Source organism: Manis javanica, chromosome 1, assembly GCF_040802235.1.
Source record: "Manis javanica isolate MJ-LG chromosome 1, MJ_LKY, whole genome shotgun sequence".
NCBI lineage: Eukaryota > Metazoa > Chordata > Mammalia > Pholidota > Manidae > Manis > Manis javanica.
In genome coordinates this window covers 56,986,243-57,012,036 of record NC_133156.1, presented here as the reverse complement: position 1 = coordinate 57,012,036, position 25,794 = coordinate 56,986,243, and the positions used below count along the sequence as shown (strand labels likewise).

Genomic DNA, 25,794 nt, shown 5'->3' with positions numbered 1-25,794 from the left:
TGAACACAAAGGGGAGAAAACTGTCACGTGTGGGCAATGAGACCTAATTTTGGATGGTCGAATCAGGATGGAGAACAAAGCTCCTCATTCTAAGGGTCTTACCTGGGGAACTCAGTAAGGACGCCCTGAGGAGCTGGTGTGGGGCTTTCCTGAGTCTCAATATGAGAAGCAAGGGAAAGGCAGAACTGATTACTTTTACCTTTGGAAAATATGAAAGTTGAATAGGGCAATTCAATTTCCTGTAATTCAATCACCCTTATTGCTGCACGTACACATAGGCCAAGGGGCTGAGTATTTTAAAAAAAAAATGTGAGAGCTCATGGTCCCCTTTTAAAGTTGGCCCATTTATTTTCGTGCCATCTCCTCCTTCCTCATTGTCCCCAGACTAGACTGACCAGATGCCTCTCTGTGCTAGAAAGGCCTCTCACAGGAGCAGAACCAGAAAGCTAATAAATTATGCTGTGAAAAGACAAACCAAGAATCCATCCAGATATCTTTCCCCAGTCAACTCTATTAGGTCAACGGGAGCCAGAAAGAATGTTCTTCAATAGATTAACAAGGGCTACCGTGTACTTCCAGAATGTCGACCCGCTCAACTTTCAAGTTCTGAACATTGAGCTTCAGCTGCATGCACATACTACACACATGTCTTCTGTGGCTTCTCAGGCCGATGGATAGGGCTCTAAGGTCGGTTCAAAGCTCTGCTTCCAGGGCAACACCTTCACCCTTCTTTGCCTTCTGAGTCACCACTTCTCATATCTCTTCACTGTCAATTCCAGGTGGAGTTCAGACCAGGCTCAGGCTGAATTCGACATTATGGGTGAATGAGTAGAATCACAACAAATACTCACTCTTTATAAGTTTTTTGTAGCTTCTGCCAAGAGGGATTTAGAGTAAGGAGTGAGCAAATAAATTTGATCTTCAAAGATGGACACAGCACAACAGTACGTGATTCAACTTCAAAATTTTAATTTCAGGTTTAGAAAAATGCTCTTTTTGCAACCTGCCTCTCTACACTGCATGTTGGCTGGGAGGCTTGGGTGGGGAGTGGGGTGGGGGTTGGGGGAATGAAGGAAGATAAAGGGCAGGGACTGGGAAAGGAAGAAGGAGATGTAGGGCAGGGACTGGGGTTTTAGAGCAGTTGTTTATGTTAGACTTTAACAACAGAGAATCGTTAACTCCACTTAATTGCATCAAGGCTGCAAACCAACAGATCAATAGCTGACTTGAACTCAGGAATGCTTGAAATTTAAAAAAGGAAATGTCAGGCAATCTGGCAGTATTTGCCTTCTCATGTAGTGCTAGGGCCGCTCAGAAAAGGTCATTTTGGGTTTTAGATACAAGGTTTTGTGTGATGAATTCTCAGCACAAATTCCACAGTGTTTCCATTGCACAATCTTTTTGAGGCTTTTCTGCTTCCAGTATGGTATAGAGGGACCCTAATTCACTGACAGTGAATTGCCAGACAGCTGAGTTGCCCCCTCTGCCTCTGAACTGTCGATCTGAGGATTTTCTTTCCCTGTGAGACACTGGCCTGTTACCCTATTAGGTTAAGTCTTGGGAGAGGATCGACCACCTCACCCTGACAATCAAGATAAAATGGGATGGCTGAAATTTTAAGAAATATGTAGGAAACAGGACTTCCTGCTGTGGGAGCCTAGAGTTGCTTTCTGGCTCATGCAGCTCCCCTCCTGCTTCTGAGGGAAAGGGCTGCCTGAGAGGTTGAGCAGAACCAGGGGCAAAGGCTGACAGGGGAGGCCGTGTGCTTCATCCTGATCTTAGGAACTGGGCCGGGTGGAGAACCACACAGAGTGATTATTTCCATCAGAGTACAGGGCAGAGGGGGCCTGGGTGACTCACTGATACCAGGGAGAGCACAGGGCTTAGAGCCCATACCACCTCTCGTCCCACCAACTCTCCAGATTGCCAGAAAGACCCACAGGACATGCATTTGGGGCGTGTCCCTTCGCTTCCCTGGACGCCAGGTGCCTATCCATAAAATGAGAACAGACCCATTGTTCTCAATCGCCCGTGGGTCACAGATTCCTTATGAATCTCATGGATGTGATGGACCCTTCTAGAGAAGAGTCTGAATTTGGGGATCATGCATGTGTTCCACCTAATTACAGTGATGACTACTCTAGAGTATATGCTGAACTCCAAATTAAGAAACATCTGGTCTAGATGCCAGCTCTGTGATCACACCTAAGTTCTACAGACTGTCTCTTGGGTCATAATCACTGATAACTGAGTGGCGAGAAGGCCCTTGGAACTTGACATCTCTCACTTCCATATTTGCAGACAAGGATCTGCAACCCAGAGGCTGAATTGCTTACTCAAGGTTCCAGGGATAGCCTAGTCCCAGAAACAATGCTATTGGTGCACTTTCTTCATTATATGATATTGTAAGTGACAGCAATTTTTTTTTATGTGGATGAAAATTTAACTTAAGATATTTTCCTCTGATAAGAACAGTAATGAAAATGTAATAGCAAAATAAACTAGAAAGATAGCATTCTAATATTTTAGTGGTGGCTTCTGGATGGCTTCAAACTGTTCTGGATATTTTTTGTTTAATAAGTTGTTTGTTTTTTTTTTAAGAGAATGAGCCTTTTGTATTAAAGACACAAGAGAGTTGCAATTGTGTTTTCTGCACATGTAGACAATAGTACAAAAACTGAAAGGGGTTATTTTCCTTCCTTGCTGTATTTTATTTCCCTGGCCAGCAGCTCTTCTGATAGAAGGTACAAATTTAAAAATGGGGTAGAATATACATGTTCGCTAATGTTACTGCCAACTGCTCAGCAGAAGCTAACCGCAGAGGGTGGGAGGTAGAGCAGGAAAGTGCCTTCTCCACAAGTTCCAAGACTTGTTGCTTAGCATGGGGCTGAGTCCCCTCCCTTGCCCCCTGACCACCAAGCACAGGATGAGATAAGCTCCCAGGAGGAGTGGACACTCCCTGCGGATGTCAGCTCAGCAGCTTTCCCTGCCCCACCTTGTCCATAACTCAGTACTCAAAAGCCGGCTTGACTTTCCTTGTCCCTGGGCTTCACCCCGCTCACTCTGGCAGACCTGGTGGTATCCCTGCAAATTCAAAGGTGTGAGAGTTTGTGCGCAATGCCACAAGCACTACGTTGGGACCTGTGCAGCACAGGGCAAGCCATGAAAAGTAAGAAGCACAGAGGTCTTTCTGGGTAGTTTTTAAAAGGAGTGACAGTGGGCTTGAATCCTGGAAAGACAGATTCACCAAAGCAACCAAAGTTGTCACATATCTACAAGAGGAAAACTACATTTATACCATTTGGTGGGATCTCTTTACATATATTCCTGGTTTCTGAAATGGCCTTTAACTTGAGTCAGAGATTCAGATAAACAAACTATGAAGGACCATTAAAAGAAGGTGTTTCACTAACCAAAGAGAAAGAAAATATATGCTGTTTAGAGTCCATGCTAGTCTCTTCCCCAACACATCTTTCTCTTCATGCTCAGAAACAAGACGATTTTTAGCTGGTCATACTGCTGCTGCTCAGCTAAAATATCCCAGTTCCCAGCCTCCCCTGAAGTTGGAGCTAGGTGCGGCCACGTGATGAAGTTCTGGCCAATGAGATGCGAGCAGAAATATGTGCGTGTTCTGGGAAAATCTCTGAGAGTTGTCACACCCTTTTTCTATTCCTCCATCCTTGCTATCCAGCACATTGACACGATGGATGGGGCTCCTGCAGCCACCTTGCTTCATAAAGATGAGGTCTACACTCTAGGGGGCTGAAAGGTGCCTGTGTCCCTTGCACCTCTGTAGAGCCACCCTGCCAGCCTTGGACTGCCTACCTCCAGACTTCTGTAACAGAGCAGCAAGAAGGAGACCTCTGCTGTGTAGGCCGCTACTCTGGCAAGTGAAGCTGATCTAACCCTGACTTACGAAGAACCAGATATACCTGGGGTCAAATCTCATTTATGCCACTTGGTGACGGATCATCTTGGGACAGTTTACTTAGTCTCTTTGCTCTAACGCTTTCTTAAAGACAAAATGAGACCACATCAATAAACTCACCGGCACAGTGTCTGGAACCGGGTAAGCACTCCACAAATGTGCATTTCCTCTTTCCCAGCCAAGTTTTAAATCACCAAGTTTCAAGTAACATCCTCAGACTAAGCCCCAAAGGCAGAGAGGGACATTTGGACAAGTGAGTAGCACAGTGACGTGCTGGAGCAGCTGACCTCCTAGCAGGTATCAGCCCAGGACTGAGAGGCCGTGGCTGGTTTGCCAGATTCTGCTCAAGTCCTAAGGCCTGTCTTAAGGAGATGACTGCCAAGGCTCTTAATTCTCTGTGAAACTTTAACCCAAGGCCTAAGCAAGGTTGAATGGGACCTTGACACTTCCTATACAAATTTGGGTCTAATGCATAAAGGACATAAATCTGTACATACCTCATATTTCTGGAGATAGAAGGCACTAATTCCCTAGGCTGTTTTGAGCTCTGCATCACATTCATTTTACAGTGTGTATCCAAATGAAACCAAACCACCTGGAAATTTGACTGCAAGGTAACTGTCAAAATGGGTTGTTATCTCTGGACGAAATATTATTTGACTAATATTTCACTGTTCAACTGAATGTAAGGACAGCCTCACGCAGCCTCTCACAGATAAGGTGTCTAGCGGTCTGGGGCTCAGGTGAGAAGCCAGCAGTGCCTTTATGACATCCTCTCCCAGTGGTTCCTCCTGAATTAAGTGGATAGATACCCTTCCCATTACCCATCAGCCATGAGACAAAGGGCTTTGCACTTCTCAGGATGCCCTGTTAAGTCAGCAGCCCAATGACTAATGAGCCCCAGGAGCATCGCTGTGTATTTAATGTTTGGAGATGCTTCTCCATCTTGTCACTACTGGCAATAAAAATACCAAATGCCCACACTGTCCATTTACGAGGCAGCAGCCCACTGGACCTTGAGCATCTCACCACAGCACTGTGGCCTGAGGGAAGCGATGGGAACTTTTCCCAAGGACCACAGCTGGTGAGGGGCTCCAGGACCTGAACCCAGGCTGTCAGACTCTCAGTCCACCATGTTTCTCATCTTTTGGGTACTTGGGTCTGCTCTTTAACAGCACTGTCTATAAAGGGACCTAAGATTCCCACGGCCACACCTGAAACGGAGGAATGAGCTGAGATACGGGCACCTGGCGTGTGAAGGGTGTGATGACTGAGGCAGCCTCTCCTACTCGGTTGGCAGGTCAGCTCATCCAGAGCAAACTGCACTTGTTCTTTTTCTTTCTTACCTGGTCTGGCTCCCTGAGGTGTTGCTGTTAGTCATTCACTGCAGGGTACCTTTATCTCCATCCCCCTAAGGGTGACAGGGAACACCATCCTGCCTTAACTGAGCACCTGCTCTCGGACACAAGATAGATAGCTTTGCTTATGTTTGAGTGACGGCAACAGGAAGCGCCAACTTCCTTCACCTAGTGAACTGCTCTCTCCGTTAAAGGGAAAGAACAAGTGCAAACGAACTACTGAACATGTACTCTTCACACCCACATACTTGGGTTCTGCATTGTTTTCCACACTTAACCTAATTCAATTGGCTGCAGAGTCCCGCAGATGAAAGGCAGGGTCAAAACCCTAATACTAGCCTCTGGGAATATTCTGAGAATTCTAATCAACGGGATAGTAATAGCAGAAGTCATAATATTAATAGTTACCATTTGCTGAACGTTTAAATGGGCAGCAGGTGCTTGGCCTAAGCACATCTCCTACAGTATCTCAGCTAATCCTCAACACGATGCTGTGAGATAGGAACGAAGGAGGAAACCAAGGCACAGAGGAGGTAGGAGATCAGCCAAGGGCAGAAAAGTAATAAATAGAAGCAAAATTAACACACACTCTATGCTCTAATCTCCACGGCGTGCTTTGCTGTCACTTCCAATTCATTTATGCCACTGCTGTCCCTTGCTTGTGGGGTGCGCGTGCATGCGCACATATACACTGTGGGGTGGGAAGTCAGATGTGTGCAGTGGCGGGGACACGGGGAGAAGCAGGATTTCCGTGGAGGGAAGGGGCAGGGAACGAGGCAGGGCAAGCCCTCCAGTAGCAGGGATCAGCTCAGCTATGTGTGAATTTGACGAACTCTCTTTATCTTCCTGTGTCTTTTCATCCTTCTGAGAAGAATCTGTACCAAATAATCTCTGAGATGCCTCCGGTTTTAAACCTGAAAGCATGTATACCTGGCACATTCACCTGCCCAGACCCCACCCTGAGTTCAGCGCTTGGGGCTTTGCATAGTTTATTTGACCGCTAGTCCCAGGAAGGATCTGGAGTTCATTATGCAAGGAAGCATCACTGTATGGGGAACTGATGGGCAAACCGATCTTTCCCCAGAAATGCAAGAGCCCTCAAGAGTCACACCTAACCTTACCACTGGCGAGGGGGTTTGAGAATAGATAGTCCAATTTCCTCGCTGTAAAGCAATGAAACAGACCCAAAGAAACAAGGCTCATCAAATTCAGATTTCCTTATTCCCTGTCCAGAGGCTTCCTACTTTCCCATATGGCAATCCAGGAGTTTCTGGGTAGTGAATAAATGTACATATCCCAGCCCCATCCTTGCAAATGGCAGGAGACATCTGTACACAAGAAAGCAGCTCCATTCAGCTTCCTCTCCAAGACTCCCCACACCCCGGGTGCTCTAATTCAGATACAGAAAGAACAAAATCCCTGGCAAAAGGGTAGTGTTCCTGGCCAGATGGACACAATCAGGCCTGTTCAGTGGCTTCCAGGACTGCTAGAATTCCAGCTAGGGGCACCTGCTGTGCAGTATTGCAAGAAAGGCTGCTCAGAGCCTTGAAACTTAAATCTCATTAAATATCATCTACAAGATTGCCCAATGCATACGAATCACCTCTTGCTGCCCTTGATCAACTCAGAAAGCAGCAGCTTTTTGTCTTTCATTTTACCTGATAATTTCAGTGAGAAATCAGTGGCCCCCAAGGTACTTTTTCAACTTTCATTGAGGTTCCAGGATTGAAAACAGCATTCTAAGGCCCCTTCAACCTGGCAGCACTTGAATACCATGAGGAAATGACCCCACCCAAGGATGCCTGACACAGGTGATGGTGCCGATCACCAAGCAGGGCCCGGGTACTAACTGGGAAGACAGCCCCTCCACCAGCCCTGGGACCCACCTAAAGCAACCCTTTCCTTCCCGCCGCAAATAAACAGCTGGGGAGATGGCTCTCAAGACAGACAGGTGTCTAAGGCTAGCCATCCCAGCTTTGAAGATGACCCTTAAACACCCCATCCACAAATATATGCTCCTCTAAAAACAAGTCACCTCATAACTTTTACTGGAAATGATAACAGCTAACATGTGGTTAGTTACCATGTGCTAAGTGTCCTATTAAACATGTAACATGTACTTTCTTAATGATCCTTTCATATAGCCTTATGAAGTGCACTGCTGTTAACACCAATTTAAAGGGGTGGGAACTGAGGCTTAGAAGTTCAGCAACTTGTCAAATTAGTAAGTGGAAGAGCTAGAATGAAAGCCTAGGTCTGTCTAACCCCAGAGCCCTGTTCACACCCACCAGGCCTCAGAATATCATAGCACTTCTGAGGTCCCTGTAGTGACCCATGAAACTGTTGAAAAGATAAGGTCAGAAAGAGGGTTCTTTTTATAAGAGGGGAAAGCAGAATTGCAAAATTAGCATAGGGGAAAAGTTATTCATTCTTTAACATTTCCAACATTTTGCAAAATAGAAGGCATTCAGCTGATATCAGAACCAGGAATTTGTCAGAAAAAATTAATTTCCAGTTATTTCCACACCCTATGAGGGAAAGATAAAGAGGAAAATATTGCAGTGTAGCTAGAAAAGCCTTTAATAGGCTAATTATTAATTTAAAATGCTAACAGCACATGGGAGGGATGGTTACTTTAACTGATCCTAAAAAATAAAAACTCAAAGCAGAATATTGTGTATATATACATACATATAAATACATCTTTAAATTTACTATACAAATATAATAGTTGCCAGTAAAAATAAGTCATTTAGTATTTTCCACTACCAAGTAAATCCTTACTTTTGCAGTTAATTTTATTTTCTAGGTAAACCAAAATTACATGTATATACAAAGGTATTTAGAAAGAAACACAGACAAAATAAAGACTGCAATAAACTGGCAGCACCCACTTAAATTTCAAAGTGGGTTGCATCCTAACAACACATCATGAAGGAGATGAAGATGTAACAATTAAGTCCCACTAATCAGAGGACATGAATATTTCAGCATGCACTAAATACTGACGTGATCCCTGAGGGAGAGACTCCCACAGAGAATTATATGAACAGGAGTGAAAGAGTTCCCTGACAAGGCCTGCACTGTTCATAAATTTTTATATTGATCCAATTTAGCAGGTATTGAATTTCCCACTCTAGAGAAACCAAGTACCTTTAATAGTGAAACAGTCAATAAACTCTACAGATTAGGAAAGGCCAAGATACTTTTACAGCAATAGTGAAGTGCTTTGAAAGGGCCTTTTTTTTTTTTTTTTTTTTTACGGGATTGAGGACAATGTTTTTTCTTTGGAAAACTGAAGATTTTGATTTGAATGTCTGTATGTATAAACATACACACACTTACACATACTCATACACATCTACATGTGTTCACACACACATATATACACATGGGCTTTGCATGTATACAATACTCAAAGCACATGCTTTCAGACTTTCCACTAAAGCACAGGAGACAGCTGAAATATTCAATATAATCATTTTTAAATGCATTCCTAACTTTTAAAAGATACCTTAACATGCACTATTTCATTTAAAGAATCACTTTGAAATGCTTGATGCATTAATAAGCTCTCATTCCAGTGAAGGCACAGGCAGGCCCTGACTTCTCCTTCCCCTCCAAGGGGTTGCTGACTGATGGGCCATTTTACCACGCACTGGTCCATGTAATCCAAGGCACCAGGAAAGGACAGAAGAGACACATCTCAAATCTGCTCAGCGTTCTCTCCCATCAGGGGCCATGCTGGTTGTTTCAGGGAACAGTATGTTTAAACAGAGGACAAAAGGTCTAAATCCTCCCTCCTTTCCAAATCACCTAACCCAGCAAATACTCATCCGAACCAGGATTATCTTATTCCTTTTACAAGAAGAAAATGGGAGAGAGGAAGGAGAAAGAGCAATGGAGGGAAATTGTTTCATGGTTAAGAACATAGGCTTTATCACAAAAATCAAAACTAAAAACCCCAGACCTGAATACCAGTTCAGCCGTGGGTAAGTTGTTGAAATTTTTAAGCCTCAGTTTACTCACCCCATAAAATGGGAATGATACCTAACCACACAGAGTTGTAAAGATTAAGTGGACACACTACAGGCAGATCACTCAACCACAGGCTGCCTGGCAGAATGTTCCTCACATTATCATAATCATCCTGCCATGCTTCGGGCTTGCTAAGAAGTGTCCAGATAAAACTGGGCCTTGAAAGCAGAGATGGGTCACTATCCTATCTCCTTGTGAATACAAACCTTGAGTAAGCAATCCCAATGACACCTCACTTTGAGGCCTAGATCACATTGATCACAGTAATCCACACTTTGCTTTTCAATGTGTGCAACTGAATCAGCTGCACCCTGGCTGGGCCTGCGGGTAAGCAGGCAAACACATTGATCATAAACAGCCTAGAAACTGGAATAGTCCCACACCGTCTACACACCCACCACCTGCTGGCGCCTCATATCACAAGGTCAGAGATGATCAAGAACCAAGAGAGACACTGGCCCAATATAACTTTCCATGAAAATGCATGCAAATGGTAAAAAGACAGAAGTTACAGTAAACTAGGATATGCATGAAGATGTGTTCACAACCATTAAAAAAAAGAACAAGATTAGTTGAGTAAATTGCGTGATATGCATAATACACTATGCTGTTAACAAAATACAGAAAGCATAAGAAAGTTCTATCTGCTTTCATTATTTATTCAATAATATCATTATTTCCTGTATGTATGCATATTCCCTCCACTCCCTCAGGTTGGTTTCCATGGTCCCCACCAACCACCTGGAACAAGTTTTCCTTCTCCCCTACCCCACATCTCTATCCTTTTACTCCTCTTTAATTTCATTACAATATATCATGTATGTTTTTGTCAACTCATTTCCTCTATAAGAACATGAGTTCCAAGAAGTCAGATGTGTCAAGTAACTGGGGAAATAGCCAACAAACAAGATGAACTGTGCCTGGTACATGGCAGAACTTTGGACAAATTTGTTGAATGGAAAAATTTAGGAAATTAGAAAATTCAGATAAAAGGACTTATATTGTCTTACCCTCATATCCTAGCAGTCACATCACTCACAAATGTCAAGATGTCTTTTTACATGTAAATACATTTAGAACAGCTGATGTGAAACAATATGTTTAATGTAGTACTCTCTTCTCTACTTCAAAACGCCCCAGATAACTCACTGTACCATTTACATGCCCTCCGAGTCATCAAATCTCCAGAAGGATCCTCCATCCCCCAGAGGTCCCTCTGGGGTGTCAATGTTCCTTTTGATAAGTGCTACCCAGGACCAGGCACAACACTCCAGATGAATTCTGGCCAGCACGCTTCGCATGTGCCAGGAACCAGCCAACTGCCTTCTATGGATTTTCACTGAATTCTCACCCAACAAGATAGGAGCTGTTATTACCTCACTTTGCAGATAAAGAAACTGAGGCACAGTCGGTTTTTCTAGCACCTGAAACCTCTAACTGCCAGGCTGACTGAGCCCATTCACCATTACTGCGTCTCAGTTACCATGGGCATCCGGGGTCACATATTTTCAGATTGCATGATCAGACGCCAAGGGAGAGAATTGGGGGAGTTGGGACTGCAGACTTGGCTGGCGCCCGGCACCAGATGGTTTACACAGTGCTGCTCAAACTGGAAAAGCCACTGGCACCAGGAGGGAGTTGCAGTGAGATCCCCTGTACTTGCTCTGACAGCACCGGTGCCGGGGGGTTGGGGTTGGGGGAAAGCTGCAGTGCAGATGAAGGGCAGGGTAACCTCTGGCCTCAAACCCATTAAGGCCCAGTTCCTGCAGGTGAGCCATGAACCCACCAAAGCGGAGGCACCCCACCCCATCTGCCAGCGCTGGCCTGGCTATGGTCTGGTGGGTGTTTCACCACCCTTGTCAAATCACAGAGAGACGTCAGAACTGCAGACAAGAGCTGTAAACAAGCAAGGGAGCCAGACCAGAATGTGGCACTGCGCTGGGGTCCCGCCTGGCAGTGCCCCTGGTCCCTTCCCGTAAGGAGCCACTGGTCCCGCCAAGCTGCCCCCTCCTCCAGCTCTGCTATTAGAAACCACGGCACAGTAGTAATTGGAGAGGGACAAAGCAGTTCAGCATTGTTTTAATAAACAGAGCCTCCCTTTTTTCTCCCTACCTACTAGGAAAACGCTTTACCACATATGTTTATAAGGAAATATTCTGTCTTATAAATTGTTTTGTTCCCCTTCCTGCCCCCTCCATTTCCCAGGCTAACTCTGAAATGACCAAAGTACAGAGGGAGGTGTGGCAGAACCCGCCGACTGCAGATGGGGTACTAAGGACAACGTGAGGACTCCCACCTTCCCCCTAAGGACCCGGATGCTCTTCTCCACCCTTCCACTGGTGAGGGGCCACTGGAGCGGCCTCTGAAAAGAAGCAGCAGAGGATGAAAAGGGGCCACACTGTGGGGCTGATGAAAGTGATGATGCAAGGGGCACAAATAATATCAGTGGTCTCAGACCTTCTCTAAAGGAAGGAGACCCCAGCTGGGGGGCCCTGTGTTCCAGCCTGCAACACCAGGCTCGCAACAAGCCCCAGTACACCTCCAGACCTGGCTCAGCGATGAGGACAGAGATATGGTCTGCGTGCGGAGGGAGCAGGGACCTGGGGACAATCACAAGAGCATGCAGCCCCCAGGAAGTAGGCACCCTTTCATCACACCTTCTGGGATAGCACAGCTTTCTTCCCATCATACAGGATCATTTACACACTGAATTTTTCCTGTGCTTATTGGGAGAGCTGCCTCTTGTTCCAAGTCCATCAAGTCCAGCCTATTCATCAGTTCACACATCAAAGGGGACAGACATCTAAGCCTCACGTTTCTTACAATGTCTCCCTCACCCCACAACCCATTCCTCTCACTCCTTTGTAGGCACAGCACTAGACTGCTAACAGGAAAGTTCCCTAAAGCTGCCTTATTTTGTTTCTGAGAGTAGAAAGGCAGTGAGCAGAGAAGTATTAAATATTCCTAGGCGGTTTCAGAATGAAACACTTCCAACCTAGATGAAAATGTCAGAGGAAAGCCTAAATCCGGCATCAACTAGAAATACTGCAGTTTCCGTAATACAAAAACCCAAATTTACCCAAACTATCAAAAGCTAAGGTTCACTTCTAAAGAAGTTGACACTATTGGTCAGGATGAAATAGAGGGGTGGCAAAAATGGTGAGCAAGCTTCGGCCTGATATTCAGATGCAATCTCCTAGAGTGAATTGCCCTGTGGGGTCAAAATTCTGAAATGCTAATTATGAAACAATGCTGGTGATGTTATTCTTTAAATACAAACACCATTCTGCAATGGATAAACAGGATTATGAAATCCAAAGACTGTACAATAGCCTTCCCACCAACCTTAATCCAAGGCATCATTTATAAAAAAAAAACTGAGTTTAGTCCCGGGCTCCCAGAAAAATAACAAATGTGGAATGGGATTATTTAGCTCTGAGGTAAGAAGGATGAAGGCAGAATGGCACTAGCTGACAGGCATTCGAGAAGCTCTTCCACTGAGAGTAGCCACCAGCGAATACAGCCCGAGATAATGAGTTTGCCTTTCAGCACGGGGATTCAGGCTTGCTCTCAGAGCCGTTCCTGACGGGGAGGCTTTTCATGGCTTCCAAGACGCAGCTGTGGCTATGCAGTTCCTCTCCCAGAAAACCTTTCAAGCCCCTTTAAGTGTCATCTCTCTGGGCGAACGTGGGTGCAGTCCTGCCTGACAGTTTAGTCTACAGCCTCTTCAAATGCACTCCAACCTAACGATTCTCTCCCATTTCACACCAATAGATGTGTTGGGGTAAAATAGGTGAGTCAACAGACAGAGCAATCATGGAGGACACTTCTTCCCATGTGGCACACAAAAACAGAGGTTATTTCAAGCAGTGACCAGCCAGTTTTCTTGGTTTTAAAAAATCCTGGCAATAGCAATTCCTAACAGAACAACATCAATAGGAACCCAGGATTCCCACACTCCATTCCCTGCTGTACTGTGCCCCAAGAGCAACGGCACTTACATACCTGCAGGGCCTGAGGGTTACCCAGAAAATGACAGCAACAAAACTGGATGTTTATTTAAAGTGATTGATATAAAAAGGAATAGCTCCTCCTCCCCCCAAATTACAGGTTAGAGCAAAAAAACGAACAGAGAACCACCACCTTAAATCCCTAATGGAACAGATCTAAAAACAGATCTAAACTCCCTTTAGACTTTGAAAGCAATCTTTCCTGGGGCAGAGAAACCTAATCTATAACTATCACCTTGCCCTTTCAACTGCCATCTTAAACTAACATTATTCAAAAATTGCCTAGTGTTTTAAGATTTTGGAAATTAAAAATTTAACCCACCTCATTCCAGATGCTACATTCTTTTGGGCAACAGACTGATGTTCATGAAGAAGTGGGAAGATAGCGACTCATTTCCTGGGGAAACAGAGCCTAAGAGGATCCTCGGAAAGCTGTAAGGTTAACTGACTTGCCTTCAGTGGCTTCACCAACGTAGCACCATATTCAAGCACGGGCGTGCCCCACAAGTCTGCTCAGAGCTTACACACTGGACATGCTCTTGTCAACGTGGCCTTAAGGAATCGATAACTTAAATGTGGAGTGTTAAGATTTTGCTGAAAATATGCCTTTTCCAAAATAAATTCCAGATGTTAGAGTAGCTTCCTATCCATTTAGACCAGTGCTTCACATGATCCATCCTTTGAAACCTTCTGAAAATATATACTTGCATTTCTTTCTCCCACTGCATTTTATTGACAGAAATGCAGTTATTCACATATTTTTTAAACAACTTAAAAAAGATTAGCTATGCCCCATAAGTTATATGATTTCCACAGAAATACATTAAGAGAATACACAGAACAATAAATCTGTGCTATGAAAGATGATAATGTAAAGCAGACCTCGCCTTTGGTGAGTTCAAATTTCAGAATGTATCATATGCACAAAGCTCTTGTGGCTTATGGAATTCTGAATCTTCAGTTTGAACAGTGGCTGCAGTCCACAGCAACCCATGCTTTTCCACTCTGTCTATGTTTTATTAAGGCCTCCTGGTGGGTGGGGGTGGGGAGAAGAGGGCAAACACACCGGAGGTGGGGAGGGGAAAGGAGGGCAGGGGCCAGAGACTTAGATGACTAATTCCGTGTACTAAGAGCCTGTAAAGGCAAGACCCATGAATTTGGGCTAAACCAGTAGCAACAGCTTAGGCAGGCTTCAGCCCCATAATAACCACCAGCTCTCCTGCAGCCATCCAATGAAGCGATCAATCCACATAAAAACTGCGTTGGCTAAGAAAACAGAGCTTTAAGACAAGCCTCCGAGTCTCTCGCTCCCTCCCCTGTCCCAGAGCATTCTGAGTCCCTCCTGAATGGAAATTTTGGAGCTGCCACAGTCCCAGCTGCCTGCCCCTACCCTGGGGGGAGGGGGAGAGGAGAAACGGATTTGCACAGGGAGGAAAAGGGGAATCCGAATGCCGTTTGCGTGGAGGCAGTCATTCCAAGGAAGCCAGGAACCCAGAATGAGAAAGGAAAATAGGGAGAAAATAATTACAGGAATTAGCATAAGATTTTTTTAAAATGGGCTCTCTGTGGGGAAGAAAAAAAACCCCCAGGGTCATAGACACTGAGAACAGATTAGCGGTTACCACAGGCTGGGGGTGGGGGAAGATATGGATGATGGTGGTCAAAAGGTACAAACTTCCAGTTATAAGATAAGTAAGTCCTGGGAATGTCATGCACAGCATGGTGACTATAGTTACTACTGCTGTATTGCATATTTGAAAGTTGCTAAGAGAGATCTTAAAAGTTCCCACCACAAGAAGGAAAAATTTCCAACTATGTATGGTGACAGATGTTAACTAGACTACTCTGGTGATCATTTCATGATGTATACAAATACTGAACTCCTATGTTATACACCTGAAACTCATATAACATTGCATGTCAATTGTATCTCAGTTTTTAAAAATGGGCCATTTGGAATTCTTCACACAGGACCTGCACCTCAGTGTGTCAAAGCCATCATCTGGCATCGTGCCCTGTAATGCTCCACCCCCCCCTCCCCCCACCGCCCCTTGCCCTCCCAGCCAAGCACACGGGGGAGCATTCATGCTTAGATAACTGGGTGGAGTTGAGTTATGGACTGAGAAACAGCTTGAGGTTGTTCTCGAAAAAGAATTCTCTCATTCAGACCCAGTCACACTGCTCAGGTGCAGAGCCAAGGGGGTTCATGTTCAAGTTCAGGAACTCTGTGTGGGTTACATTCTGGCCACAGGGACACACAAGGGCGGGTTTCTTAAAATGCATCAACTTGACCTCTTCTCCGTGACAGGTCACCTTTTGAACTGCTTGGGATGACCAGGGAGAAAAATGGAAAGCTCTGCAGCCAGGCACTCCTGTGTGAGTGTAGGCAACAATCAGAGGACTGTCTGGGAAACAAAATACCTCATTTCCTTAATAGTAGCTATTCAGGCAGCAAGAGGCAATTCAGAGACTGGTCAGCAAAGCAGTGCTTGGGAGAGCGGCACGAATGATACATTTCTATTCTGCTCCAGCGTTTATGCGTTGCCCAGTTTCATTCTGGTTAAATAAAGCACTTTTTTCTGGGATGGCAAGTGCACAGCTTGGCTATAGCTATGATAGAATTAAATTAAATGAATCTACCCCACACATCTCAACTCCAAAGTAAAATTCTTAGGGTTTTAAAATAAGATGCACAAATGGTATTTTTCTGTTTTTGAAAGAACAAGATCACTGGCAGGTTGGGTCTTCAGGGAAAGAAGTAATTAATGTGGTGTCTAAATTAAGTTTTTTTTCTTTTCTTTCCAGCAACTACTTCTTTTGAACAAGGACAAATGGAGCTGTGGGATGTACCTAGTTCCATTATTTCTTTCATCTTTTTTCTCCTTTTCTTCAAAGGGCTTTATTTCTACCCTACAGCAAAAACACCCTTCTCTTACAGAATTGGGCAATATACCATTTTCCCTCCTCTCAGGCAGGAAACTACCTTTCTGAAAATTTCTGAGAAATCACAACCACATGAACGGTGGGAAGCTTGGCTGCAAAAAACATTGTGCCTGTAACTGAAGTACCTCAGGGTCCAACCTCTGTCTACCCGCACCCACCCATTTCCATATGAGTTCTGTGAAAGCTAACATCTACCGTACCCCTTCCCAGGGATACAGGGAGGAGGCGTAATGTTTATGTAAGTGCTGAGTGTTACAAGCACTATAAAAATGTTAGTAATAATATATAATACAGCTCAAGGTGATATTTACTGAGTTTAATATGTAACTCCTCTTACCTGGGTCCTTAAAATTCAGGTGTAATACACTTTGTTTTCCTCTGTTTATAAAGCTTGACAAGAAGTCATGTTATATAACGACGCAAAACTGAAGGAGCAAAACAGCAGCAGACTCACAGACTCCAAGAAGGGACTAGCGGTTACCAAAGGGGAGGAGTGTGGGAGGGCAGGTGGGGAGGGAGGGATAAGGGGACTAAGGGGTATCATGATTGGTGCACATGGTGTGGGGGAGATCATGGGGAAGACAGTGTAGCACAGAGAAGACAGGTAGGGACTCTGTGGCATCTTACTACACTGACGGACAGTGACTGCAATGGGGTATGGGGGGGGACTCAATAATAAGGGTGAATATAATAACCAAATTGTTTTTCTTATGAAACCTATATAAGACTGTATATCAATGATACCTTAATAAAAAATTAAAAAAAGAAAAAAGAAATGGAACATTGCCTGTTGCAGAGCCCTCTGCATGGTCCCTTCCAATCTTCGAGGGCAACCACTGTCCTGACTTCCAACAGTTCAGATCTGTTTTGCCTGTTTTTCAGTTTTATATAAATGGAATCATAGTGTGAAAAAAAAAAAGAGGTCATATTATGGACTATAGGCTCTTTGCCAATAGAGTCAGTAGTTACAGTATAAGCAAGCGCTTCTGACATATTCTGCTCCCACAAAGGAGCTTTAAGGGGCACTGATCTTTAAGGACAAGACTTGAAATTTGAGGGTGAGTATCTAGATGTCACTAAATCACTCACATCATCGCATTCATAGGAGTGTCCTAACATAAGAATGGGTGTTTGGCTCCTGTAGGGGACTTGGGCATCCCGAATTGAGCACTTCCCTGAAGTGCTGGGTATGAGTGTCCCTAAAGCTTTGGCTTCGGATATGCTGGGAGCTCTTGTGAACCGTTTGTGTTTGGTTGGGGCATGAGGCAATGACCTCATTGAATCACAGAAGGTGAGTTCCTGGAAGTTCACTCAGATACCTGCCATCAGCACAAAACATCTAATCACAAATTCATACACCCACGAGCAACTTCCTGAGACAAATTCTGCAGAGCATCCCACAGCATGGTACAAGATAATTTCCCATCAGACAGAGAGCCAACCTCTTGACTGTAAAGACCAGAGGAGGAAGCACAGAAAATAGAGCTGTTTCATCACTTTGGTACCGATTAGCTTGCATTTGTGAATCAAAATGTGTTGAGCTTCTGCCTGGCAATTAGCTGACAAGAGCAAAAATGCACAGATAAGCAAAAGATGGGAACCCCTTTAACCCAGAAAACACAGCTCTGTGTCCCGTATAATTTCACAGTGGTGACTGGGCAGAGTCCAAGAAAAGCAGCAGTGATGGTGAAGAAATTCTACAGAAACTGTAAGGCTTCCAGGCCCTGAGAGTTTCAGGGATCTGTGCTTGCCAACCAGGAAGTCCTGGAAGTCGGCTGTGGACACTGATGCGAGAAGTCCTGCCTAGGGAAGGCTCTCCCTTCCCTACCTGCATAATCCACCTACCGTCAGTTGAACTTTTTGGCCTAGAGTGAGTGAAAGGGAATGCTATCCTAATACAGCTGACTGACTTCAGGCACTGTGGGAGCCTTGGGAAAGAAAAGAATTATTATTTGAGGGAAGGATTTTGTATGAAAACTCACTAAGACCCTTATCTATTCAAGGAGTAGAAGAAAACACAGACACACACCAGTGAACAGTTCATATTAAGCAAACATAATTCAGTCCAAACAATCCAGGTTCCTGACTTAATACTGATGACCAAGTTCCACTTAGAAAGGAGAAAGGATGCAGAACTGACTGGCAGAACCTCTGTCCCTGTGACCAAACAACAACACAACTAAGCCTTTCAGGTGTCAGAATCACCTTTTTACATTACTCAGCAGCCAAGTGAGAATCTGGAGGTTATTACAGATAGTTAGCTTCTTCAGCAATCTATCTGGATACAGAACACGCTTCCTTTTCCTTTAACACACTATGTGGCCACCTATTTCCTACAGCTTTAGAGCTTTCCATGTGTAGCCCTTCTCCTCTTATGTGACTGTGTTTGAATAAAAAGGGGTAGAGGTGGTAAATACAAGATTTCCCTCTTTCCCCACACCTTTCAAACATTGACAGAACCGAGAACAAACCGGCTTCTTTACAAGAAAGAAGACCCCCTCCCCTGCCACCTCCACGGCTGTCTGCCCATCTTAACATAATTACCTATGTGCTGGATGTACCAAAATTTAACCAACTACCAATTACTGGATGTGTAACCAATTTTCCTTGTACAATGCTGCAATGAAGAACATTAGGACAAATTTCTGGAAAATGAATAATTGCTTCTGAGTGTGAAATTTCTTTCCTTATAAAAGCTCTTGCAAGATATACTTCCGTCTACCATATCTATTTTGCCTTACTCCCAACAATTCTAGATATAATCTTAAAAAAAATTTTTTTTTGCCAATATGGTTCCAAGATGACCTTTAGCTTTCATTTCCATGATTATTTGAAGTTAAATTTTTCTCATAAATCTAATGGACATAAGGCTTTATTTTTTAATTGCCTGTTTATGTTCTTTGCCCATTTTGACAGGATGTTGACTTCTTAGAATTTGATGTGTACTACAGAAATGAACCTTTCACCATGTGCATTACAAATATTCTTTCCCAGTTGGCTGGTCACCTTTTAATTTATATATGTTTTTTGACATCTATGTTTTATATTTTTATGTTGTCCCCATAAATCTTTTCCTTTACAGATTTTTTCCCTTCTTCTTTTTGTTAAAAAAGTCCTCCACTCTATCAGGTATTTACCTACATTTAATTCATCATGATTTTTTTAAATGTGGTTATTTAAAAATCTTTATTCAATATGGAATTTCATTATATACTTATAAGTCTAACTTTGTTGTTTTAATATTTGTCCTAGTAGTACTGAATAATTAAACCCTTTCTGTTGTACTTACTGCAGCCATTAAGACACAGCTAAATCCTTTATATTATTTTATAGTATTATCATGTTTAATGTTGCATTAATATAAAATATCCCTAGTGATTCTCCTAGATAAAATTACTAAGGAGATTTTCAAAATTCCATAGGACTTACATCAGAACAACATTAACCTGCCAATCTCCCCCCAGTGTGATCATGTATAAGACTGAACCACATGTAATAACACGGACTTTCATTTATCAACTTTAATTTTCTTCATAGTGGTTCTCCTTAACCCAGATGCAAATTCCTTGAAGACAAATACAATGTCAGTTTTGCTCCTCAGTGAATTCTATCCTTAGCAGCTAGTACAGTGCAAATACACATACAGTTACTGAATGAATGAAATCAAAGTGAGGTAGAGCTTTTTTGTCTTGAATAATTTTAGTATCTCCAACCCAAAATAGCTAAAATTAGCACCATAACTCTGAATGCACATGGTGTGTATAAAGCGAGCAAAGGTGTACAAGGGATTTATAGGCCATTTCACCCAACTCTGACCAACTGTACATCCAACTCTAAAGGTGGAGACCTTCCCAAATCACTGCAACAGCAACACAAAGGGCAAACGAAAGAGGGGTGTCACAGGGACAGGTTCCAGTGAACTAAAACCAACAGGTTAGGAATTCACACTTCACAACCATAGGAACTTCAGAGTGAGGTCCTTTTCATATTATTGCCATGGAGGAGTAGAGGGGTCAGCAAACTGCTTTTAAAAAGGCCTAGTCCCAATACTGAGACATTTAGGACTTTTAAAGTGTGAAGGCATGGGACAGGGTAGGCAGAGAAAGAAGCGTTCTGAGTCAAAAAGATGGCCTGGATCAGTGCTCCTGACCCATCTTCTTCCCAATGCCTTGTTGACTCAACTAATAAAAATCAACCTGCAGGTGGAGCATGGAAAGAATGACTGTGAATCATACCCAGATGACTGGTAAGGATTGCTTGCATTATTTACGACACCTAGGGAGCACCTCTTTTGATATAACTTACTAGCTTTAGGACATATTTGCAAACATGTTAAAGCACTGTAATAATGACAACACTAAACAACTGAAACTCATATATACTCAACTACAGGGGAGTGAGTGAATAAACTGTGGCATACTACATTTTGCAGCTGTGGAAAAGAATGAGATCTATTGGAGATCTTAGAAAACTATGATATATATTAAGTTAAAAAAAGTTAACATTAAGATGTATATAGTCTGATCTATTTTCATAAAAATGTCCACCATATATATATATATATTTGTATATTTTATATGAGCACAGATTGGTATCAAAGAATAAACACCAAGTGGTTAACATGGGTTAAGGAGGGACATGGAAATATATGGAGGGACAGGGCCTGAGTTGCCTTTTCCTTGGTATATTTCTGTTTGACTTACTACAACAGACATGCATAACTTTTGTGCCTTGAAAGGAAAGGCTGATAAATTACTATTCTTGAAAATAAATAGACGTGTCAACAAAGTTTGAAAAATGGATATTAACAATGCAAATGTAAAATTATCCCAGAATTATCAAATGTAGAACAAAATAATGAACCCCATTAGAACATACTTGAGACAGTCAAGCTTTGATGACTCAAATCTGGAAAAAGGTATTACAATTAGTTTTCCTTTGATTTCAGGGACTTATTTATTCTGCTTATCTCAAGACAGAGCTAATAGACCCAATGATTTTGAAAGGTCCTAAATGGTTCTCAACATTTGGGCATATTCCAGGAAGACTAAGTTAATTTAGCTCTCCATAGAGTGGCACATCTGACAGGGAAAATGCAAATCAGATTACTGTAGTTAGTGTTTGATTAGCTACTCAAATTGGAGAGGAAGCAGTGACAGATAAGTAGAGAGGATGCTACGGCCGCCATAATTTATTTGAGTTTTGAAAGCCTTGTTCGGCTTTCTCAGGAAAATATTGAGGAGGTTGTATGAGATTGCAAATTTGTTGTGGAGTACCCCAGGGGATAAATTAAAGATCAACTGCATGATATTCCTTATGATGTATTCTAAATACTGTCAACTCTAAGGAAGAGATAAAATGGTCCCTAGTCAATTGTCCCTAGAGTACGTCTCATGAATGTTTTCAACCTGTGGGTCATGACCTGTGAATGAGTCTGGAAATAAATTTAGTGTGTTGTGAAGAGTGTGGGGCTAGATATTTTTTTTAAGTTTGAAAGCCACTGCCTTAAAGGCTCCCTTCTCACCTGCCACCATCCCTACCTCCTACTCCCAGCCAGCAGGAGCAGAACACTTTCTCTCAAGTGTGTATGGCCCCATTCTTGATTTTCAAGGAGCTGATTTTGCCATTAAAAAAAAAAGTCTAGTTCAAGTATCCATTAGAAAATTCAAGAGATGATTCTATTTTCTCCACCTCTCAATGAAAGTGTCTATCATGATGGGTAAGTGGCTTTGCCTTTGCATTTCTCCCGGAAAAATAATTCCTAAATTCCCTTCTCTTGTATATTACAATGCCACATAAAAACATGGGGGATCACAACGGAGTGTGAGGCTGGGATCACCTCCCTTCCTTGGGGCAGCATCAGCGCAGCACCGGCAGCTGCAGAAGACAGGAGCTTGCCCTGGGAGCCTCAGCCAGGAAACCCTCAGACTGAAAGTCACTCCCCGCAGCTGTGCTGTTGGCACTTGGAATTCCCAAGACCACTGTTGCCAGCAGAATTCTCAGGGTACCTGGCATTTGCTTTTGAAGCTCTAATGTGCCTCACACACAGAAATAAAACGCTGATCCCAAATCTAACAGCCATGGGTGACAGCTCCCTTGTACCTAGACACGTACAACTGGCTGCGTACCAGACCCCTGCACCCAGAGGGACATACTCAACATACTCCAAACTCAGTCTGTCTCCTTTCCTTGCATGCCAGCCCACCCCACGCATCCACCATGCCACCCTGTAGGCTGCTCCCACTATATGAACAAGTAAGTGCCAAGAGCCAGGCTTGCCATGCCCATTGGCCTGAGCCAGAGACTTGGGCATCCTGTTTGAATTCTTCCTCCCTGCTCGTCACTCGCATCTCGGTTTCTGATGACCTTACACCTCTTCAGCCTGTTCACGGCTCCGCATGACCACTGTCATCGTTCTAGCTCCGGATCCCATTGCTCACCTGGGCTGTGGCATTGGTGCTTTCCCTGGCTTACCTGCCTCTGACCTGCTCTCCAGACTGTTCTCCAAAGCTATAGCCAACACTCTAAAGGCAGTTCTGAGTGTATCACTGCTCTTGCTAAAAGATAAATATAAGTAAACAACCATTCAGTGGCTGCCCTTTGCCCCCAGGTAGAGTGCAAATTTTTCAGTGTGACCTAAGAACCCCCTTCCCTCCACGCCTATCTTTTCTGGCCATACTGAACACACTGCCGCTCTCCAGTCCAGCTGCTATCCCACCCCCATGCACTCAACTCCACATCTCGTTCAGGCGGCATCTGGGAAACTTCCTGAACCCTGGTGGGCACCACCCCATGCGCACCTCCTCTCCCTTGTCACAGCATCTATCCCACTACTCAGAGGCTCTGTCTCTTGGGTCTCCTCTACTAGGTCTGTAAATTCCTTGAGGAGCAAATTGTGTTTCACCAGTTTACAACATCCAGCACCAGGCCTGGCACAAAGTAAATGCTGAATACATGTGTATTCAACGTTAACCAGTTCCTCTTTATGGGGCAATGGGAACAACGAAAAGCTAGAGGCATTGGAAGTTACCATGTGATATGCACACTGCGATGCAGACCTTCAGCAGTGGTTAGGAAACTTCTTGTAAACCTCTGAGGTGCCCAAGGATGGAAAACCTAGAGCCACATGATTTCAGAACACAAGGAAGAATTAAAGTCAATTATGTAAGTCTGTTTATAACAATGTCAACATTATCTACCTTTAATACCACTTTCTATAAAGAAATTACACTCCCCCCAAAAAATTGTTAACAACTATTAGATTTCTCCATGGTCCTTCCCATTTTTTATCCATATATTTGTGTTTTTCTTTAAATAGCTGTAATCATAGCATACATATATTGTGTTTAGGGTTACTTGGTGTTATTCTGGTTAAGTTTTCCCAAGTGGGTACACAGTCTTCAAATTCATAATTTTAATGACTAAGTAAATGTCATCAAGTAAATGCACAATTTTCTAACTCATATTTAGGAAGTTTCTAATCTTTACTAATTTAGATAATGTGGTAACATACATAAAATACAGGAACAGAATTCATTTTTGTTCAAATTAGGAACAGAATTCATTTTTTTCTCACTTTGAAGAATTTCACTACCTGAAAGGACCTGAAAGGAATGCCTGCTTGGGGCACCATCCACGCAGACAACACTCCAACCAACAGCCCCTGTAATTGTGGAGAAAGAGCCTGCAATTCAAAACACACGCCTGGGAGACGCAGAGCAGCAGGAAAGGACACGGTGGGCAGTGACGGAGACCTTGCAAAGGAAGAGATGCTGCAAAACACACAAAGGGAAGAGGAGTGGAGACAGGCCAGGTGCAAGCAGAGTATGTACCAGAAAGACACCAGAAAAGCAATTCTAGGCTTACTCTTGACTCTCAGACAGTTAGTACCACCCTTCTGCTGTCCCTGTTCAGAAACAGGACATCCCAGTTGGGGAGTGGACCATCTTGCCATCTCAGAGCCCGGCAGGTTTTCCAGCCAGGTGGCTAAGTATCCACTTTAAACATGAAAGCCAGGACAGCAGAGAATTATGACCTTTTTCCAACAGCTGCGGGACTAGAAAGCAAGAAGATGAAGAGCAAACAAGGTGAGAAATGGCTACCAGGGTACAGAACTGACTTGTGAGGGACATTCTGGGGAGCATGCCCCAAGAAACAGAATCTCAACCCACCCTGCCCACGACCAGCGGCTACTCAGAACTCCCCCCTCTTCACCCCAGTCCTGCCCTTGCTGTCACAGCCAAACTTCTGCCGCTGGCCGAGGCCTTCCTTAGTAGGCTCCCCATAATTAAAATTTGATTCAGCACTCAGGCAAATATTATTCCTCACACAACTGTCATCTTCTATCATTCTGTGCCGACCTCAACAATTTTCCCATTCCATTCCACTGTCAAAGAATAATAAAATTCTCCTAGATGTCTCATTCTTAATTAATACACTGTTTTCTTTTCCTCCCACCCCCGGTAGCACAGATGCAGCTCTAATGGAAGGCAGAGGGGATCTGAACTCTCCCTGCAAACATAGAGCTGTGGTCTCAAGGCATTACAGTCCTCTTTGAACCTAGTCAGTCCATTTTATCAAAAAATCTTATAACCATATTTATATATTCCTTAAGAAGTCAGGTTACTGTTAAGCCTTGAATTCAACAGAGCTTAAAATGGTCAGCAAGTCATACTTTACTTTTAAAAATGCTATATATCTCACACCCATTCCCCACCCCCATGCCCCTTCTGTGCCTCACTCAATACCCTACAGAGACCCTGTAAGAACACAGCCTGGGCTTTCAGCAATAACTGACATCCCTGTAAATCCACATAATGTTCAGGAAATAAATCCAGTGCTCTCTGCTGCCCATATTGCAGCATTAATCTTGCAAAGAGGCCAACAGAACACCTCTCCGTCCCCCGCCCTGCCGCCTCCCCGCCCTCCATCTGCTCCAAGTAGGGCAAGTATTTTACTCATGCTAATTGTTCTGACAGATGAGGATCAACACTGCTTTCATCCATTTGCAGCCTAGCTCAGGGTACATTTGCATCGCACACGCTGTTAGTAACTGGCTGGTAGTAACACAAGAGCCGCTTCAGGGCAATGTTTCGTACAGTAAGTGCCTGGCTCTGCATTCCTTGTGGAGGGAATGCAAGGGAAATTCTTCCCAGAAGTGGTTCAAGGTTTCTTGGTTGCCATTGTGGCTGTGTTTTGATCCTTTAAAAACAGTAAGTAGCAGGATTTTATTAAGATAAGACAAACTGAATCAATTTTTATTGATTTCTTTTAAAATGTTACCGTAGCTTCTCATTTACCAATTAATCATATACAAGTCCTTTAAAAAAACAAAAGGATGCAGTCAATTCAGTAGGATTTTGCTATAAAATTTGATGACCCCGTTAGGAACCGCGTGCTCTGCCAGGAGGTACCACCCATTTATAAGTCACACTGGGGAGCAGTAGTGCCAAGGCCTGCCTGCCAGTGCTGACAGGGGCAGTGCCTTAGTAGGTGCAGACACATCTGGGTTCAAATC

The 25,794-nt window shown here is 43.6% G+C and overlaps 1 protein-coding gene across 5 annotated transcripts in view; it reads right to left on the bottom strand.

Annotated features, from left to right (window-relative positions):
- MCC (MCC regulator of WNT signaling pathway) overlaps positions 1-25,794 on the bottom strand; it is a 395,947-nt gene that overhangs the window by 101,026 nt on the left and 269,127 nt on the right. The window lies entirely within an intron of this gene.